This window comes from Frieseomelitta varia, unplaced genomic scaffold (assembly GCF_011392965.1).
Source record: "Frieseomelitta varia isolate USP_RPSP 00005682 unplaced genomic scaffold, Fvar_1.2 scaffold_157, whole genome shotgun sequence".
In the NCBI taxonomy this organism is placed as follows: Eukaryota; Metazoa; Arthropoda; class Insecta; order Hymenoptera; family Apidae; genus Frieseomelitta; species Frieseomelitta varia.
In genome coordinates, this window is record NW_025109272.1 from 593,752 (window position 1) to 616,675 (window position 22,924).

At 33.1% G+C, this 22,924-nt stretch overlaps 1 long non-coding RNA gene across 1 annotated transcript in view; it reads left to right on the forward strand.

Moving 5' to 3' along the window:
- Positions 1–22,924, forward strand: part of LOC122536582 — a 47,619-nt gene that overhangs the window by 14,932 nt on the left and 9,763 nt on the right. Inside the window, exon 2 of the long non-coding RNA XR_006308425.1 lies at positions 7,743–7,790. This is a non-coding gene — a long non-coding RNA (uncharacterized LOC122536582). The remainder of the gene's footprint in view (positions 1–7,742; positions 7,791–22,924) is intronic.

Sequence of the window (22,924 nt, forward strand, 5' to 3'; positions counted from 1 at the left end):
GAGCGGAAGAGGAACGAAATTCGTAGAGAACGAGACTCGAAATGTGTTTTACAAAAAAAAAAAAAAAAAAAGGAGAGGAGGGAGTAACTATCGCAATAAGGGAACATACCGAAGTGAAATTTGGTATAAACGCTATATATTCGATATGTATCTTTTTTTCTTTATCGTTTATTGACGTTGAAGGGGTGAAAACTACCCTCTCGCTACCCAAAAGCGACGAATTATTGTATACGGTTCGGTCGCTCGTTACGGTCCGCAATCAGTTGCCAGCGCAAGTCGACAATTAAATAATTAACGAGTAAGTTTTTTTTTATAAATAAACGGTAATAAATTTTCTTCAATGTTTGTTGATGAAAACTTGTGTGTATTTAAATTTGCATTCAAATTGGAATCTTGATTGTAAAAAAAATTCGTTATTTTTGCATCTTTCTCTCTGGACGTACATATATATATATATATATATACACATACACACACTATTTTATATATACTAGTATATATAGTATATATATAATATAATATATATAATAGAGTATATATATATTATTTATTTTATATATAATATATATACTAGAATATATATAGTATATATATACTAGTATATATACTAGTATATATAGTGTATATTAGTGTATATATATACTAGTTTGTATATATATTGTATATACTAGTATGTATATATAGTGTATACACTAGTATGCATATATAGTGTATATATATAGTGTATATATATATTATTTTGCAAAAAAGAAACAGTTCATAAGATTGGTTTTCGTGGAACTTTCACAAAACTCTCTCTTTCTCTCTCTCTCTCTCTCTCTCTCTCTCTCTCTCTCTCTCTCTCTCTCTCGCCCTCTTTGTCTGCTGTCGGTGGTTCGCTCCCGAGCTGGGATGTCACCGTGAATTGCAGGCGATAACGAAGTCGATATTAACGAGGCGTTATTGCAATTCTCTGGCCGGGCAAACACCGTCACACGCGCGGGTTACAATGGCGGCGCGAGCGTTACACAGGCTTATCGGTCATTTTCATTAAGAATGGCTCGCCTGACACGGTACCTGTCCGAAGCTGTCTGAAGCGGCCGACAGTTTGACCAAGTTAGCTTTGCCCGGAGCCAGCCGCGTTGAACCGGCCACGCGAAACAATCAATCGGACGAGGGAAAATTCGAGTTTACGTTCCACAATACCCACCGAGGCCTGTTCCACCCTTCGTCCCCCCCCCCGTACATTCGATCGAACGTTTTAAATATCTTCTTTGTTCCGCGATCCTCGCGTGAAAATGAATTCCACGTTCCACGAGTAACAAGGATTTATGGAGCACTGTTTCGTTGCGTGCTTGTTGTTTAGTTACCAGTTGTCGGTAAATTACCAGTTAACAAATTGAAATGAAAAGGAAGAGTTCTGTTGAGTCAGTTTTTTTTTTTTTTTTTTTTTTTTAATTTTTCGCGATGTAATTGGTTTTTTTTTTAACAAAATTTGTAGAAACAGAATTTATACGATTATAATTCCTCATCGTTTCGTTATACTAGTTTAGTTTAGTTATCAACTTGTGTAAATTGGGCGTGAATTCCAAGTGTTGAATTAAAACTGAGAGTGTCGTTCTTTTTATGAATCTCTTCTCGCTTTTCTTCCAAAAAAAAAAATTATTGCATTTCATTTCAAACATTACACGTTGTAAGCAAAATCTGTGAGAGTAAGATTTTTCTCTTTTGTAAGATTTTCTGCGGTGTAGTTCTTTTGTAAGATTTTTTTTCTTTCTCTTCTTTTTTCGCGAATTTAACGTAAATTGTGATACAATATAGAAGCGCTCTATCTTGGATCACAGGTCCCTTCATTTTCTTTGATTCTCCGGGAGGAAATCGAATAAGAAGCGCTGTGACCGTGGTGTGTGGTCGCAATAAATCCCAAAGCGCCGCGCGCGGGCATTTCCCGACGACGATTTATTTCATGGCAATTTACTTCATCCCGCGTGTGTGTTCGGTCACGGTCGCACATGGCCGCAAAATTAGAGCCCTTCGCCTGACGCTTCACTCGATTACAGAACCGACCGACTTTTTCTCCCCGATCTCTTCTTTTTCTCTCTTTCTCTCTCTCTCTTCTAAATGCTTCGCAACGCAGTCACGTGCAAATTCGGGACGCCGTCATACGTAAAACTAATTCCATCCTCGAATACCCTTTCTTTCACGGTGGGCGCGGAATTTCAAATTCAATTTTGGGAGGGAAAACTAAAATTGAGTAACTTCCGGCGTGTTCACACGCGCGTAATATTCGATTCGCACGATTTACACTTTATAATAACGCTTAAAGTTGTAAACAATTGTTCAATTATTCCGCACTATTATACTCCAGAATAAGTCGTTTCGAAGGCCAGGACCTTTTTTGCATCTTCTGTTTCTAAGACTTCGAACTACCATTTGAAACGAAACAAAAGAAAATCGATTTTTGAAAAAATTTCAAACTGTCCTCACCCCTTGATTGTACGCTTCGGTGGCTGAGATTAGGGGTTAATACTCTGACCACGGGGAATTTACAACACCCGAATCCCTTCGTAACGATGGGCACTAGAGAATACAATACCGATAAGCCAGAGTCTAACGCAAGCATTAAAGCAAGAGTAATATGACCGAGAATAGTGAGACTCGAGACGTGTATTCACTTGGTTATTCGGTAACGAAGAAATAATTTAAATAATTTACACGTAAATACTCGGTTTTAGCATCTGTCCATTAAAAAAAAAAAATGATAGCGAGAAAGAGAGAAGTTCGATTGTTTCATCTGCAACCTTGGCTAACAAATGATGAATCTCATTGAATCTCTTGAGGCAAATTATTTCGTGTAGCCGTGGAATTGGACAAAATTGCGTAATTAATCCTTTTTCTCGGCGAGAGGGGAAGACGAGGTGTCGTCACAGTAGACAGTTATCCACTGTGCGCCGCCGGCACACTTTTATGAACGTAGGATGAGATCGTGGCAAGGAACTTTATTGAATTTAAATGAATTCATTTATATGCTAATTGACGAGCTGGCTGTTCGAGGCTAGGGCCGAAAATCGCATGAAATTTCTAGGTTGTCTACGATGTACCTCGGACGATTTGAAATCTGGTTACATCGCTTTTCCACTGTTCCATTGTACGATTTCAGATGTAATCTTATAAGTTTCGCGTACGTGTACGTATGAAATAGTTCACGAGGAAAGGGAAAAGTAATTAAGAATTGGTCTCTGTCAAGAAATCCGAGACGTCGTGTAAAAGTGGATCTTTAATAGTATCTCGATAGATTCGAAACTGTGTCAAGGTTTTTGGTCATTATTGTCACCCAGTTTTCGGTGCAGTTCGAGGGAAATGGTAGAAACGACGTGTTCCCGGGTGTGACTGAAAGACAAATTACTCGCAACGAGTCTCTGGACAGGCGAGAAATCTAAAAAAAAATTGTATTTTATTTTAGTTTGTTTCTTTTATTTTATTTTTTTTTTCGTTGAAGTCGAAATTAAATTGACTTCGATTTATTATAATTTCAATCAAATGACTCGCCCAGTTAAAATACAATTACACCTAAATACATCTGAAATCTTTCTCGTACATTTCCTTTTACTTTGTTGTAACTCGAAAGTACTTTTTCTACAGGAGTGGAAAAGATACTGCTGGAAAATTGCAAAAGTTACTTAACGCTAGAGTTAGCTGCGATTAAAGGAGATATTGATGAAAGTAAAAAGAATAGGAAACTTTACGACACAATGAAGTACACAGGCGTTTTACTTATACATTTTACGAAAAAATCTAAAATTTAAATCTCTGAAAAACACACTGTTTTACATCCAAATGTAAAATGATAAATGATAAACTGATTATTTTGACCATTTCTGTAACAAAATTGAAATTTAAATCTCTGAAAAATACACTGTTTTACATCCAAATGTAAAATATTCAAAAATGATAAACTGATTATTTTGACCATTTTTGTAACTAAATTTAAATTTAAACCTCTAAAAGAAACACACTGTTTTACATCCAAATGTAAAATATCCAAAAATAATAAACTGATTATTTTGACCATTTTTGTAACTAAATTTAAATTTAAACCTCTAAAAAAAATACACTGTTTTACATCCAAATGTAAAATATCCAAAAATAATAAACTGATTATTTTGACCATTTTTGTAACTAAATTTAAATTTAAACCTCTAAAAAAAATACACTGTTTTACATCCAAATGTAAAATATCCAAAAATAATAAACTGATTATTTTGACCATTTTTGTAACTAAATTTAAATTTAAACCTCTAAAAAAAAAAATACACTGTTTTACATCCAAATGTAAAATATCCAAAAACTGATTATTTTAACCATTTCTGTAACTAAATTTTTACACTGTTTTACATCCAAATGTAAAATAGTTCAACAAAGATGACGAATCGATCACATTTTGACCATTTTGGTAGTTAAATTGAAGAAGAAAAGCTTACGAGAAAGATGAAATGATCAGCGAAGCTTGAACACAAGCGTGGAGATATAATATTTTTAACAATATCCCCGTTCCATTAACATTATCCAGCGGAGAGGACTTTTTACTCTAGAATTAACCACGCGTAAAAATTCCTGGCATTCACGACGGGAGGAAAGTTTAAAGGTTTTAAAATTGAACTCGCTCTTCGAGACAAAAGGGATAAAACAAGCATCGTCGAGAATTTTAAAAAGTCTGCTCTTCTTTTTCTTCTTCTTCTTCTTCTTCTTCTTCGAAAACTGAAAAAGGTAGTCATTTTCGAAATAATTTTAATTTTCGAAATAAACTCATCTCCTACGTACCATCGATTATGGAAGAAAATCGAGTTCGAGTTTGTTTGTAATCCAGAGAAGATGGAAGCTCTCACGGAAGATGAGAATAAATCGCCGCTTATTTTGGACCAGCCAGCTGCGCCCTTCCCGATAATTGGTTCAAACACGCAGCCTCGGCATTCAAGTTTCATTAATTCCGTCGTCACGTTTTTTTTCTTCTTCTTCTTTTTTTTCTTTTCTTTTCTTTCTGGTTACCTGGTCCCGATATCATGAATTATTCGTTCGTCATTTGTCTGCAACTTCTGAGCGAGAATAGCTGATGCCGAACAGTTGTTCTCGCGTGAATTTCAGAGCACCGCGGAAACTTGAAATTCTGACTTAGGCTAATCGATTATCCAGGTCGATAATCGCGCGGTGAACGCGTTAATATTTATGACGATGAATGGGATGATTTTAGAGGCGATCGGGGAATTCGTCACCCCTTGTTTCTTCGTTTCACGAAATTTCTCCAATTTTCAGACAAAAAAAAAAAAAAAAAAAAAAAAAAAAGAGAAAAATATTTTCGTGAAAACGAATCTGTCAATAACATTATACCACGTATGAAAAAGTAATACGCGCGATGGCGAATTTTCGATAACGTGTCGAGTTACGCGATAGTAATACAAATGATATAAAAATTCGAGAAGGTACGTTGAAATGAATATTTGCGTTCTTTTACAGCTTCTGCCATTCCCTATTTTGCACTATGTGTTTGAACGAATTACAAAATATTTTTTAGCAATTTAAAAACCAAAGTCGCGCAGAATTCACCATTGAATCGGTTCACGAATTACAATTGCGAAAGTGATTCAGTTAAATCGATATTTCGTTGCATTGTAATACGTGTAATTTGTAATTGTAATTTGGATAAAATACGAAGTACTTTTAACAATTTAAAGACAGAGTTGCGCAGAATTGAATCGAATATTATAATTGCAAAGTAATTCACTTAAATCTTACAGAACACTTCGTTACATTTCAGTTCGTAATTCAGTTCTTTCGTTTAATTCAATTGCAATTTAATTCGGTTTTACGATTGAATTACAACGGAGGAAACGTGGCAGACTTAGCATTTAGGTGTGAAAAAGCGAAATGATCTTTGAGTGCTGTATATTCAATTTATTTAATTATTATATATAAATTGTGTTTAAACTATATTTAATTAATATATTTAAATATTTATTATAATATTGATCTATTATAGTAAATAGATTTTTGTAAAATTGTATTTAATTATTTGGTAATTGCTGTCTGTCTAACAATCTTGGAAAGAAATAATAAAGTCGAGGATTAAAAATATTTTAATATAATATTTAATATAATTATATTAATGTATATTATATATTATATTTAAATAATATTATATATTATATATTATATAATTATATAAATATAATATTTAATATAATTATTATCAATAATTTTTGAAATATATTTTATAATTATATTAATATTTATATATAATTATATAAATATAATATTTAATATAATTATTATCAATAATTTTTGATTATAACCATTAAGCCATTATCGAAAGTAGCTACTGCATACGTTACTTCTGTCCTTAATTAGTGAACTATATTTATGGAAATTTTAGATTTTGCCAAAACATATCATTTACTTTCACGAGAAATAATATCTCGAGAAAATTAGACGCGTCGATGCTGTAGATTCCTTTATTTTCGACTTTTTGTTCCATCCAGTAATCCAGGTCTTTTAATTGAAAACTATTCGTTTCAACGCGAAACTGTCCAACGTTTTTCGAACAAATTTCAAAACAATCTACGAAAAAGTCTTCTCATAGTTTCGCTTAGAACAGAAAGAGGGAGAGGGGAGAAAAAAAAGAGAAGAGGGAAATAGTTGATCGAATAGTACGTCACGAGTAGCAAGGTATTTCCACGTGGAGTCGCGCCGATTGAAAAACAAAGTTTCGATTCGGCTGGATTCCAGTTTAAACTAGTCGTTGGCACTAATTAACTAGTTACCGAGGCACGCAAAGATAATTTGTCAGCGTACGGCATGTCGCGCGCGCTTCCTTCCTGTATTGGAATCGATTTCGGAGTTTAATTAACGAAGCTAATTTCTATTCGTCTACAATTGATCTGCTGCCATCGGTACCACGATCGCAACGACGATCAAGCACCTCGGCCTGATCCGAAATTCTATGCCGCGTAATGTACAATATAATATATTTAACGTTGCGACTTCGTTCCGTTTCATCTTGAAAATTAACCGACTGCGGACCGTAACGAGTGACCGAACCGTATACAGCAATTACGTCGCTTCCTTTTTGACCTCGTCGTTATCATATGATATCACTGGATAGAAATTACTGAGAAGTGATAAATTTCTCATTCGCTTTGCCCGGATTATATACTTAAATATACTTGAAACTGAGGAAATATTGCAATTTTAGGGGGTTATTGCACAATCAAGGTTAATTTAACTTCAAACTTACTTACCTCTTTCTCTGTGTCATTAATTTTCTCTGTTTTTCCTATCCTTTTGTTGTAGAGAACTTTTAATTCTCTCTTTGATTGGATTTTCATCATTTTTTGGACTCTGCTGTTTATATCTTCTCAAATTTAATATTCACCATTGCCTAATGTTTTCGGTGTTTAATTTCCAAGTTAATTTTTATTCTTAATTTTTCTTCTCTTGTTCTATTTTTAATTTTTAATTCTCTCTGCTTTTTTTTTTTTTTTTTTTTTGCTTGACTGAATTTTATCATTCTTTGGATTATTTAGGCACACTCGTTTTGAAAGTACAAACATCATTTCCTTAAATTTAATATTCATTATTGCTTACGGCAGGTGAACGTAGGAACAGTTTTTGAGATCAAATTCAATCTTATTACTGTTTTCGTTTCATTTCATTTCACACGGTTTATGGTACATATATAAATAGTATATCACGATCTCTGTTTGTTTCAGGTGTGTGCGGTTCACTATTCGCAGAATGCGCGCAGAAAATCCAACAAGGTTAGTTCGCCGCTTCAATTTCATTTTCAGTCAACATTTTTTCGTAATAAAACGAAAAGATAAGAATGATAAAAAAAATAAATGATTATGTTTGATGACATGACACGCAAAGAGAAATATACGGAGCGGAGAGAGTTGCGAGATATTTTATCATCTTCAGCAAGTAATATATCACGCTTGGGTATTATTTGAATGAAATATTTGAAACATGATTGATGAAACGATATGTCTTATTTGAACAAGCAAATAATTTCCCTCTAAATTATGTTACGAAGCAATTTTGCGTGTTTATTTCATTCCTTATTTCATCTGTTTCTACAAACAATTTCTGTCAAATGGTCAAACAGTTTCTAATTCCGTTCGTATAAAATTCCTTCTCACTTCCGCTTTGTTATTTTATTTATAGTGAATTAACTCAAACGAAAGATTTTTTTGCAAACGATTTATTTGACTTGGACTCAAGGTGAAGTCAACTTTTCCTAAGTTATATTTCAAGTAACAATGATAAATCTGAAAATTTGTTTCTTTTTTCTTTTTTTTTTCTTATCTCTATTTTCAATAAAATTTGCCGAATCTTTTTGACATAACCAATAAACAAGAAACATTACTAAGTTGTGTCTTTTTGACATAACCAATAAACAAGAAACATTACTAAGTTGTGTCTTTTTGACATAACTTATAACCAAGGAACATTAATAACAATGTGAATCATTGTACTGCGGATTTTTATATAATTTGATGTGTTTTTGATTACATAATCTAAAAATACACTGCAACATAATACATAACATAAATACGTAAATACGTGACCTAAAAATATACGACCTACATGGAAAATTTCACTTACTAAGAATTACAACGAGCCATTTCCACTTTGGATATTTTCCACGTTCTTTTATGTCACGTACATTATTACGTGTTTCAGCATTTTTAAATCTCTCACGAACGCATAGAAAATCTGCGTTCTGTCAATCGTGAAACGCTGAAACACTCTCCTGATTTCAGCGGAAATATAATCGCTGTATAATTCAAAAAGATCTTTGAAATTTATCTTTCTATTGAAATATATATTTAACAAATATATATTACATCTGATTTATACAAGGTGGGCCAAAAATCACTTTAACAAATATATATATTTAACAAATATATATTACATCTGATTTATACAGGGTGGGCCAAAAATCACTTTCTACTAAAATAAATAAAACTTTCTTTTGCAGATTTTTGAAACATAGTGAAAAAATCACTTAAATTTAATTTAAAGTCAACAAAATTAGTTAGCTTTCTTATACTTCGATGTTTTATTAAAAAAAAAAAAAAAATAGGTGGGAAGAAACTTCTGACCCACTCTGTATATTATTTCATCATCTAATATTCTCTATTATCTGACATAATCGCTCCGAAAAAAAAAAAAAAAAAATAATGTAAAGTGAATGTACGTAAGTTAGTTCCAAAAGATTTTTCTATTTTCCATTTCTTTTTTTTTTTTTTTTTCTTACTCGAGCAACTACGAAAAAATAATTAAATAAAATGTTTTTCGAACGTTCAATTAAAAGGTGAGATCGAATCAGGTGTTGTAACGCGTCTGACCGGCATAAGAGGTCGGGCAGCGCAATTTTTTCGATTAATCGCACCGGCCCCATCTAATTTATAGGTTCTTAGTTACCTTGGCAGCGAGTACGTCATAACTTCGCCAACGTGCAGACGTGATGTCGTCGAGACGTAAAGGGGATATTGATTTCTCAGTTCGTCGCAACCGTCGGCACATCGAAATCCAAATGTTATAATGAATTAATTCGCGTCCCTATTCACCGTGACCGCACTGTCACGTCTGCACATACACGCATCATATCCACTGTATCCAGAGCTGTAACGTCATTTCATAATCGTGTTCATCCGCCTATGTACATACGTTGGAATGATAGGTACCTAATGAGGCCATGTGTGATTGAATTTACGAACCTCCGAGCAAAATAATTGCAGGGGAGAGATTAAAATAAAATAAATGGTCAAATTGATGTTGACACCGAGGCCGACGACTATTAAAGTGTAAAATTTCCATCGGGGACATTAAAGCAAAAGGGGAAAAAAAAAAAAAAAAGAAAGAAAAAAGCCTTTCATTCGTCACAGAAAAGAAAGAAAAAAAAGGGAAACGCGCAGTTGGTTTTTGGTTTTTGCCCGATTATAAGGGAGATGGAATTCTCGATCATCATCGTAGATATTCCCGCGTATCAGCCGTGAATTTGCATACGCTACCGGTCAGTAACCACTGTCATCGAGTAAAATGTAGTCTCAATTACTTGGAATCCTCTTGCCCGGCTCTGTCCGAGAGCAATTTAGAATTCGAATTGATATCACTTCATCGTGCACCTTATTAATTGCACGGGACGACGTTGAAAATCGATAGGAAAATCGCGCTATTTTCTTTTTTTTTTTTTTTTTCTTTTTTCTTTCCTTTCTTTTATGAACGAAAGAGAATCCGAAAGTGAGCAGTGCTGAAACAAAAAGTACTTGATATAGTAATTGAAATCTATTCTTATTGAAACATATATGAATAGTTAATGAAATTCTTGTTGAAATATACTATTCGATATACTATATTAAAGAATACTCAATGAAATTCTTATTCAAATATATTATTCATATTATTCATAATTGAAGAATACTGTTTGAGAATTTATTTTTTACTCGACAGTGATACGTAAGAATGTATCGAATGTGCGAGTGGGAATTATTAATTATTTAAGACGTATTACAAGTATATATTATACTTATATTATATATTATATATATAATACTTAAGTTATATTATATTATATATATAATATAATATAACTTTATATTTATTATATTTATTATATGTATTATATTTAAGTTATATTACAATATATAAGTATATAACTATATATAACTATGACTATATAGTTATATAACTATACATAACTATAACTATATAAGTATATATAACTATAACTATATAACTACATATAACTATAAGTTATGTTATAATATATAACTATATTATATATTATACTTAAGTTATATTATAGTATAATAGTATAAAATTATAGTATAACTTAAGTATAATATATATTATACTATAATCTAACTTAAGTATAATATATATTATACTATAATCTAACTTAAGTATAATATATATATAGTATAATATAACTTAAGTATATATATATATTATAAGTTATATTATACTATATTACAAGTATATATAAATAATAAAAATGTTTAAGCGTTTAACTAGAAATTGTTACTTGGAATAACATTTCAAGTTTGGAAACATTCATCGACTGCTTCAGATATTATTTCAGAGGGTAATGGACCAAAGGAAATATTGAATGAAAAATAAATATTAATGATATGATATTTCTGATATAATATCAATGATACAATATTTCTGAGAAAGGACTGAGAATGATTTGTCGCATAGATATATTTATATTTTATTTGAAATATCATTTTGTATAACACTGATAACGCAAGGTCGTGCAATTAGTCTAAAGTCTTTTTTTCTTCTCTACGTCACTTTGTATAGCTTCTTTTTTTTTTTTTTTTTTTCAATTTAGTGTACTTGGTAACTGGGACAAAGAAGTTGCTTCTAATTGCACGCGTTCAGAAATATGACAAATATTTGGAACGCTTACTATAATGTTCCCTCTCGTGTTTTTTTAGCTTTCAGTTGAAACTCTGCTTCATTAATTAAAACTTGTGGAAATTCCGTCCGATCGTCCGGAATCATTTCACGTAACTTTTTCTTCTTCTTCTTCTTCTTTTTCTATTTTTTTTAATGAATATCAGCCTATTACAAAAGTGAGAAACGAATAAATTATCTCTGCTTTCGTCTATCTAAAAGTTCATATATATATGTTGTAAATTATAATTTATAATAACGTATGGGTCAATAATATTATAAATTTACGTACATTATGTTCCCTGGTACTTTTATTTCTCTGCCTTTCGTTAGTTAGAATCATTAATATTCCTGATATTCATTTGTATGGCTGAAATTATGCGTTTTTTTACGAGTTAGTCTACCAAGTAAGTAAGTTTTATGGTACATTACAATAGACTGCGAGATTTTATGTGTCTTTAAATTTTTACGAACGTAAATTAAAAATTTTTTTTTCTTACGTAACTGTGGAAACAGAACCTAAATGAAAATTTGTCTCGTTTGCTAAATGTTTTACTCTCACGACATTTACGTATTTCTAGGCGTATAATTTCTTGACATATAATACTGCATATTATTTTATATGTAATATACTAGTATAATAATATACTACATACTAATGCATTTTACTACGTACACTAATATACTACATACTGATACACATATTGAAAGTGCATTATAATATACACATATTCACATACACACACTAATACATATAATATTAGTGGATTATAACATATTAAAATATAATACTAATATTATTATGCTAGTATTAAATGTATTATATGTATTATATAATACTAGTATAATAATATACTATATGCTGATGCATATTATTATATATATTAATATACTACATACCAATACATACTGATGCATATTATTATATACATTAATGCACTACGTACTAATATTACACATATTATATGTATTATATGAGACTAATGTGCATATTAAAGGGTATAATAATATTAGTCATTAGTTAATATTAGTAAATATAGTATAATACTATTAGTATTATATTATATATACTAGTATAGTATAATAATATTAGCATATATACTAATTATACTAGTATTGTATGCATTATATAATACTAGTGTAATAATATAGTACATGCTAATGCATATTGTTATATACATTAATATACTACTACACATATTATATGTATTATATGAGACTAATGTGCATATTAAAGAGTATAATAATATTAGTCATTAGTTAATATTAGTATATATAGTATATGATATATAGTATATATATGTATATAATATAATACTAGTATATTAGTATATTAACTAATAACATACTAGTATATATAGTATAATATATATAATATAATACTATTAGCATTATATTATATATACTTAAGTATATTATATATACTATTGCATTATATACATTATATATATATAGTATAATAATATGAGTATATATACTAATTATACTAGTATTATATGCATTATACAATACTGGTACAATAATATATCACTACATATTAATACACGTATTACACATATCATATAATACCCAAAATACTACTCTCTTTTTGCACTTTTGCAAACTTGCAGTTCGCAACTTCCTCCCCCCCCCCCCCCTCCCAATCCAAATCGTGGATCTATTAATTAACAAAACGTCGTGCCGAGCATGAACACACGATTGCACGATTTCACGGAAATTATGATCTCCAACCTCGTCTCAGTTGCAACGCAATCTCATTAATATTACTCAACCGTATTGTCCACGATTATTAATAGTCTCTTTGCATCCCTGTTAGATTAGAACAATGTATCGTTCCCCTTTTGTTTCACCTGGGCTCGTTGTACAGTCTTAACTGGCGCTTGGATCGCGGCGGGAGTGGGAAGGAAAGTAAGGAACACAATGATAATAGAAAATTCGATCTGTTCCACTGAGCGTACTGGCGACGGGGACAACTGGGTGGGGGGAGGGCGAGTGGTAGGGGACGAAGGCTGAGACGGAAGGAAGGAGAGAAATCCGGTGGTAAAGGTTAGGAATACGTCCGATGAGCGGGAGGTGGCTGTTGGTAAGACAGTAAGCTAGGCATGAAGTTTGCCATCTCGTTTCGCCCTTTTCTTCTCTTCTCTTCTCTTTTCTTTTTCTTTTTCTTTTTCTTTTTCTTTTTCTTTTTCTTTTTCTTTTTTTTCGCCATTGTGCGCGCGTCACTTTCCTCGACTTTCTAGGGAAACGACTTTCCATTGTTGGCCCGAGCTTTTTCTCGTAACCTTTGTGGGAGGGTGGCCGGTGTACATAAGCATGTAGCACACTCCCTACAGATATAATACGCGCAATCTTTCTGCTATACGTAGTTCCTCACTCCCTCTTTCTCTCTCTCTCTCTCTCTCTCTCTCTCTCTCGTTCTCTCTCTTTGTGTATTCTGTCGTATCCTTTATATCCTGTCACCTCTTGCCTGCTACACCCTTCTTCTCCGTCCTTCTCTTAGGCCCAACGTTCATCCTGCAAGCCATCGAATACAGAGGTAGAGAGAAGTCTCCAGGTGGGCGGAGATCGATAGAACCGCGACCCAGCTTTACCCAAGCAGGCCGGGCAACACGCTACCACGCTAGTTTCCGCGATCTCTCTCTCTCTCTCTCTCTCTCTCTCTCTCTCTCTCTCTCTCTCTCTCTCTGTGTGTATGTGTACACGACACGTACACTGCCCTCCATAAGTATTTTCCACTCCCGTCAGAAGTTATTGCAAACGTGCATTATAACGTGATTCGTAGACGCGGGAGAGTTCTCGATCGAATTTTCGTCTTTGATCCTTACGGCCGGGTAGCCAGTTGCAAGTGTTGTTGGCGGGTATTGGCAGACGCGTATGAGGGTTGATGGATACCTGGTAATGAGAATGATCGTCGATGCTAATTAGAAGAACGAGCAAAGAAGGCCAGAAGATGACCGGTTTTTCTTTGCGCCCCTTCTAATTAGCATCGGTTCATGTTTCAGCTCTTTGGTGTTGGCTGGGTTTAAAATTGTCCCACATTTCTTTTCACAGTTAATTCATGGTGGAATATTTTTTCACGGAGATCGGGGAGGTCATTGGCAATTTTTAACGTTTTATACGACTAACCATATATATTTTTTTTTTCTTCGCGACTAAATGCGTCCGTGTAATAAAATGGTTGAATTGAAGAAAAAAAATATTTTTATTAAGTTAAGTATATATATATATATACTTATATGTAATATACCTATATCACCTAAAGATGTGTTTCAATGAATTTCATTTCAAAACGTTAGTTGCATGGTAAGATTATTTGTGTGTATTCCCACTCTGTAATAAAGAATTTATTTAAATATTACTTTCTTTTCATTTTCAGAAATATTTTATATTTAATAATTGAAATAAACCTTTTCCTTTTTTTGTATTAAAAAAAATTCCGCGTAGAGTTTAAAATTGTGTGCCCCCAACGGTTAATCGTCATGTCAAACCCTGAAGTTTCATACGTTTTATGATTAGCCAGTCGTTCGAAATAGATCTCGCGAAACGTCAATTATTATTTGTCACACGATGAATCACAAAAGTGTTCGCACTATGATTCTTGCGAATGAAATAACTAATTAATTAAGTTTTATTACTACGAAAGTATATATTATATTATATATTAATTATATATAAAATTATATAAATTTTATTGTTATATTATTAATGTGCCAATCTTCGACCCACCCTGGGTCAAATTTAATTTCCTTCTTGTACACGCGTTTCCCAAGGTATTCCTCTCCAGTTGCAATGACATTGAACGCTGACAAATATCCTATTTTCAGTACGTGCGACGCGAGAAACGAACTTTTTTAAAGTGTGTATATTAGCGTGGGTCGAAAAGTGCCAGGCTTGGCCGCGTATGTCGTCAGCGTTTAAACGTCGTCGAGGGTTAAAGGAGTGCTAATACACAGGGTGTCTCAGCTAAATGGCATCTCTTCGCGGGACAAAGTTGCACTTGCAATTTCAAAAAAACTCCGTCGAAAGACAATTTTTTTCCGAGGTCGTTCTTTTGCAAGATTTGGAAGTTATCTTGTCATATATATACGTATTCTTTTTTACAAGATTTGGAGGTTATCTTGTTAGATACATATATATATATTTGCAAGATTTGAAGGTTATTTTGTTAGATACATATATATATATATATATATATATATATATATATATATATATATATTTGCAGAATTTGAAGATTATCTTGTTAGATATATATATATATATATATATATATATATATATATATTTGCAAGATTTGGAGGTTATCTTGTTAGATACATACATATATATATATATATATATATATATATTTGCAGAATTTGAAGATTATCTTGTTAGATACATATATATATATATATATATATATATATATATATTTGCAAGATTTGAAGGTTATCTTGTTAGATATATATATATATATTCTTTTTTGCAAGATTTGGAGGTTATATTGTTAGATACATATATATGTATATATATTTTTGCAAGATTTGAAGGTTATCTTGTTAGATACATATATATGTATATATATTTTTTACAAGATTTGGAGGTTATCTTGTTAGATACATATATATATATATATATATTTTTTTTTTGCAGAATTTGGAGGTTATATTGTTAGTTATATATGTATATATACATATATATATATTTTTGCTAGATTTGGAGGTTATCTTGTTAGATATATATATATACATATATTTTCTTTTTTGCAAGATTGGAGGTTATATTGTTAGATACATATATATGTATATATATTTTTGCAAGATTTGAAGGTTATCTTGTTAGATACATATATATATATATATATTTTTTTTTTGCAAGCTTTGAAGGTTATCTTGTTAGATATATATGCACATGAGCAATGAACTCGATCTAATTTGATATAACCAGATTAAATACAAATGTCTCTTGCTCGCGAGAAACTTAGGTATTCCGCGACGACTTTGGCACATTCGACGATTTTCACATTTATTTACTCACAGATAACACTCATCGTCCTTCCGCAACGCAGTTTTTAATTATCTTCTGGGAACAATTAAATAATTCGGTTAGAAATAATCGTGACGAAGAAGATACAGCTCTGGGTCGTCTCGCGATTTCACGCACTACTTCCTTCCCATTTGTACCATTCAAGAACAGTCTTAATAGAAAGGGGGGGAGAAAAAAAAGAAAAAACAGAATTCTGTTCTGAAAAAGAGTTAGTTACCTACAATTATCTGAAATGAAGGCTATTAAAATTCAGCATTTCGTCATACGTATTGTATTCGTCCTTGGCGTGGTACTTTTCGCTTAATCGTGCAAAAGATTCGCATTATGTCGTAGAGAAGAGAGAGAGAAAGAGAGAGAGAGAGAGAGAGAGAAAAAAGAAAAGCAATAGAAGAAGAATATTTTATGTTGACACGTTTCACTCGTTTCGGAATAGCACACCGCGAGAACGAGAAGTTGGCGAAACAGAGAATGTTATTGTACATATTGTACATACAACCACCATCGCTCGTTCGTATTCCACGAGACTTTGCTGTTAAAATATTTGCACCGGTATGCCATCGTTGCTGTATTGTTTGAATATGCTAAACGACTTAAGACGAAATTTTACGTACGCGTTAGACTTTCAAGAAAAATACTCGCTGTTACTGTCTCTACCGAGTTTTCCATACTGTTCGCGATAGAGTTATGGAGATAGAAGTAGTGTACGACCAAAAGTAGTGCCATTGCATTATCGCTATTTTTACCAATCTTAAAGGCTAATCGAAGTATCAAATTTTGTAAATTTTTATTAACCCATTTTTTTAATAATATTTTTTAATAATATTTTCATAGTATTTTTTTTTCATATTCGTGACAAAACCGTGTACATTATACAGACGTTTGTCCGTGGAATTTTACTTCCCGATTTGATGAAAATAAATGTAAAGAACTTGCCACAAAATTGACCTTAACCTTGAATCTCAAAGTTAAAAATTTTTCCTTTTTTTTTTTGCACTGCAGTCTACTCATCACGAAGGTAAAACTTTTCCAAGAAACCACAGGTCGCAACCTAATAGTTTTCTTGGAAAATGACAAAAAAGTTTCTTAATCATTTAATGCTGCGGAACCGTACATACGTTCTAACAGCGACTTTATAGTTCTGGACTCTATAACTCTTAGGTTTCACTAACATTTGATTTGTCACAGTGGTAACATCAGTGTGAGTTTAAATAATCAGACTGAAAACAATAAAACTAATTGTCAACATCATTCGAAATATAAACATTTACATCCACGCGTCCAGAACCATAAAGTCGCTGTTAGAACGCACGCGTCCGCAGGTGTGACTTTCGTGCCATTTTCTCAAGAGAACTATCAGGTTCTCAAAGTTTTGATTTTGAAATCTTGAGATTCTTCGCATCTAATTTAATTTCCGGTAATTAATTAAATCGAAGGTCTAGAATTCATCTACGATAGCCACGGAACAAAATGTTTCTTTTCATCCTGTACAATTTAACAATTGCAATATCACCTTTTCGTAAGTTTCCCGACATTTTTGTCTTTCGTACTAAAATCAAAGATTCTTATTTGAATCTTGTTTCTTTTTTTTTTTTTTTTTTTTTTCTTTCTTAAATTCCTTTATAATTTCTTAACACAAAAGTCCTTTCGTTCAGATACGCCTCGGCGTAAAACCCTGGTGTTTCAATTACTTCGAAAAGCTTTTTCACCAAGCTTTCGCTTCGCTTTTAATATTGTCCACTCGAGCCAGATTAACAATTGAAACACGCGTTTGAGAACGATTAAAACACGAGAACACGGCGGTGCTTTATATTTTACGCTGGTTACACCGTCGATGTTTTATTTGAACGCGCGCGCGCGCGCGCGCGCACGCACACATTCTCGTTTTATTTTCATCGCGCGACTTTAACACTGTCTGTCGGAATGTCGATTACATCGACGATTAAGCTTCGTTACCGTTACCGATTTGCCTGATGCGCACATATCGCTCAATTAATATTTCTGCCCGATCTGCAGAGTTTCCGCAGTTGTGGCAACTGTCTTGACGATTCAATTAACAATTACGTACGTACGGTGGCGTTCTGTGTCGCTTCCTGCAGCGAGCAGCGCACATAACACAGCAAACATAGTTACACACTGATGTTTCGGAGCGCTGATGGTGTATCTCCAGCTCAAAATGGAGTTGCACCGTGGCCAAACTGCGTGAGAAAATAATCGAAGAATAAATAGAACGATAGTTTCTCCGTAATCCATGAATGAATTGAAATTAAATCGAAAGTGAGTACGCGTATGAGTATGAATTGTATTAATAATGATACGCTTCGTTATATGATTCTATAATAATAATCATCGCTAGTAGTAATTCTATTTCTGATAATAACTTCCAATAATTTTATTCTCAAAAAAAAAAAAAAAAGAAAACTAGTTTCGTATAAAAATTTTCTTTTCGAATAAATTAAATTAAATTAAAAAATGCGTCGAGTATGTGCGTGTGCTTGAACGAATTCTATTTTTAATAATTCTACTTTATCAATAATTCTCTCTGTTTCAATAATAATATTTCCCAGCGATTCTGTAATAATATTCGGATAATAATTTCTCGATAACTTTATTCTTCAAAAGAATATTCTTTCTCTTTTGTGCTGTTCGCGACACGTATACCACTCGTGTGGCGATACAAGGGGCTCGACTTGGTTCTATGAGCGAAAATCCATCCTGGTGTAAGTCCAGAGATCACAGTGGCCAAGCTATTTTACCATAACGATCGATGCAGCAGGGATATTGGTAATATTTATGAATACAAATGCAACAAAAAAGCTCCTCTGTGATGCAGTCAAGTATACGCGCGCCTATCCGTGGTATTTTCGATTTATTCAGAAATTAAGGGAGCGTGAACGCTTTGAGGAAATTGTTGCTCTACATTTTCATATAAATTCCCTCGTTTTCTACTCAAGGAATTCCACCGTGTTAATTGTTATTAATTCTGAATTGCCGGTAAACCACGTTACTACGTTAATGCGAGTGTGAATTATTTATTCACGGTGCGGTTGCAATTACAATGCTAGCTTATCAGCGAAAGAACAGGAGAATTTAATCAGCGACGCGATAGGAATGAAATTATCAACAATCTCAGTTAAAGCATAATACTCTCTTCGAACTTTCCTGTTCTTTGAATTTTCCAAATTTTATTTTTAATTCGTAATTCCTCTTGCGTGTTTTGTTAAATTTAAAGTATTCCAGCAATATGATCATTTCAAACAGAGGCTAACGTCTAACTAAGTCATGGCTAATTGGCTAACTTTCCTCACCCCTCCACTACATTGTTCTCTCTACTACATTGAAATTTCCCCCACTCTCTCGCGAGTGAGCCCCCACTCTCTCGGACTGTGCAAGTGGAGGGGATCGATGCAGTGGAGAGGGGGTAACGCTAGCGGTCAAGAGTGGGGGCAAGTTAGCCACCTCTGATTCAAATATATGCACTCGTTAATGAACTCTCCAGCGTTCGTTCCATTGTCTGTAGGTTATGTCGATGCGAATGCTGTCTGATAAATTGTTAGAACTCTTGGCTTTTCGTCGTCGTCAGTCGTACGCACGCGCCTGCGCACTAATTTCTTTTTAACACTATCCCACGACGAGGGAAGTTCGACGAGATGACGACAAAATAAAAAAGAATTTGGAATTTGGAATTTTAAGATCTTTTTAATCGTTTTGTTCCAGAATTTTCTCCACCTTCAATATTCATTCGTTTATCATTCCAGTGATTTTTCACTAATTATTCCCTTTAATTTTCCTCAGTTTCTGACATCGAGTCGAATCAATTTTGGCAACATTCTAGTAAACACATTTCAATGAAAATTCCACTCCAGTTTTGAAGTCCAATTTGCCACTCGATTCGCCCGATTCGTGAAACGCCGAAACAGTAATTTCAGAAGTGATCCAACGGGTAGAAAACTTACGTAATTACGAGATGAGCGGCCGGCAATATATTGTTCGCGGTGCATTTGAAGTAATCAATATATCGCAGTATAGCACGCGCGCTTTCGTAAAGAGCTGGAATTTGGGCTCCGGGCCGATCGATGCGGCCGAATTATTGGGAAAATTACGCGTCATTTGGCTCGTTGATGGGAATACCTCGTTTTAAATACATTTTTCGCCGAATGATCGAAGACATTAAAACACCCTCGTGGTGCATTCGGCCAAAGAAGCATTGGCACACTAGCTAGGTTTTTTTTTTTTTTCTTTTTTTTTTGGCAGTATCTTTGTGAAAACAAAAATGATCTATGTGTCAGCGGAGTCTGTTTCCGTAAACGGTCCACTGCGCACGAAAGGAACGTGCAGTGGTAGTAATTCGCAGTAATGAGTCGTGCAATGATAATAAAAGAAGTATGAAAAATTCGTGACTCGAAGATGCATTGGCACAGCTGGCCTTTTGGCAACACCTCTGCGAAAACAAATGATGTATGTATTAGAGAGTATCTATTTCCATAAATGGTTCGCTGCATGCAAAAAAAACAAAAAAAACAATATAACGCAAGAAGTATAAAAATTCAGAGAGTCGAAAAAGCACGCATCTAGTTTTTTTTTTTTTTTTGGCGATATCTTTGTATTAACGAAATTTGTTTTCATAATGCATACAAAAACAATGTGCATAGTGGCATCAAAATTATTTCATGTTCTTTTTATATATGGGGTGAGCCAAAAATCACTTCCTACCGTGAAAATGAATCCGTAATTTTTTTAATTATTTTCTTCATTAATTTGCAAACACTCTGGATCAGTCAGCGGAAAGAAATAATTTTTAAAAATGATGAAAATTGGTGTGAAAAATCGTGTTTGTACCTGAATTTCATTTAGAATTAATAAAATCAGTTTTTCCTCGTATTTTGATGTTTTATTAAAAAGATGTAATATATGATCAACACCGTAGAGCCTTTTTGATTCTTTGAATTTTTATATCACTTGTATTGTTAACTCGTTATTAGAAATTGTGTTACTTTTCGTACATAATAAACTATTTACAGATTTTGTTAATGTATAACCATTTTGTTTTCACAAAAACATCGCAAGGGGACTAAATGTACCAACACTTTGTTTATCCACTGTATTAATTGCTCGATTCGATGCATGAAAGGAAAACAGATTAAGCCTTCCAATTAATGCAGACAGCGTTGAAAAACGCGCGTTGGAGGATTGTTTTGTTTAAAAATGTTTCGCTAAGGGCGTGTCGGGAATCGAATCGATTTCTCGTGGCGATTAATCTTTCGTTGTACGGCAAGTGTTATCAACGTTTAGATTTCAACGTGGTTGTAAAATGCGTTGTTGCCTCGTGCCGCGCTGCCTAATAAAAGCAAATATTAACACTTTGCCCCCGTAAAAATTTCATTCGCGATGTGACAAGTTACTTTCTGTTATTATACTTTCGACTCTCGACTGCTGTCGTTGAAGATTTGAGAATGTTAGCAAAATCACTGGATATCAATGAAATTACTTAATTTTGGAATTTTATTGTCAATCTCTGTCAAGAAAAAAAGAAGACAAAATAAAATTTAATGAAATTCAATACAACATAAATTGCTATTTGATATAACACAAATTGTCATCCATCGCCCAACGATACTAATTTCTTGTTATTTAGTTAAACAGACTATTAATTCGTTGTAAAGGTGAAAAAGAAAAAAACACCGTCTTAAGAAAACATTTAAAAAAACATTTAATATCACCAAAAACAATCTCATATGTTTAACAAGTTGCAAAGACTGAAAGCTCCACTAACTAGTGACTTTAATTGTGAAAAAACATTATGTATCATTTAACACCGTTTTTCGTCAGAAATCATAGTCAAGAAAATGCTCGTTAACATTATCAAAAACAATCCCTGTGTTTTTAATAATTGCAAAGACTAAAAGACTACTCTAGTGATTTTAACTGTTCCAGTGATTTTAACACCAATGTTAATATTGAAGAAAGAAGAAAATATTGAAGAAAATCCAACCAGAAGTCAGGATCAAGAAAACTCTCGTTAATGTTACCAGAAACAATCTTACGTATCTAACAAAGTCGCAAAATACCGAAAAGAGAGAATAATACAGTAGCATAGTGACTTTAATTGCCCTGGTAATTCGAACCGACAGTGTCGAAAACCGGCTGGTATGCGCCCCGCTTAAAACAACAAGAATCGTCGTTTTCTCAAAAAGTACATATTTCCAGAAGTTTTCCGACTGTATCGGCGAAATCTCGCGAAACAGGCATATACACAGGTATATATACCAAGTATATACACACTGCAACGTTATGCATACATTCGGCATTAGGGCATGCCGAAGTGATATTAATGCTTCATGCGGAGACGTAAACCGCTGGCTGGAAAAATCGATAATCCTGGGTTTCGAGCTGTGTGTCGCGTGAGGTGCACTAGTTACACTATAACTATCATCAATCTCTCTCTCTCTCTCTCTCTCTC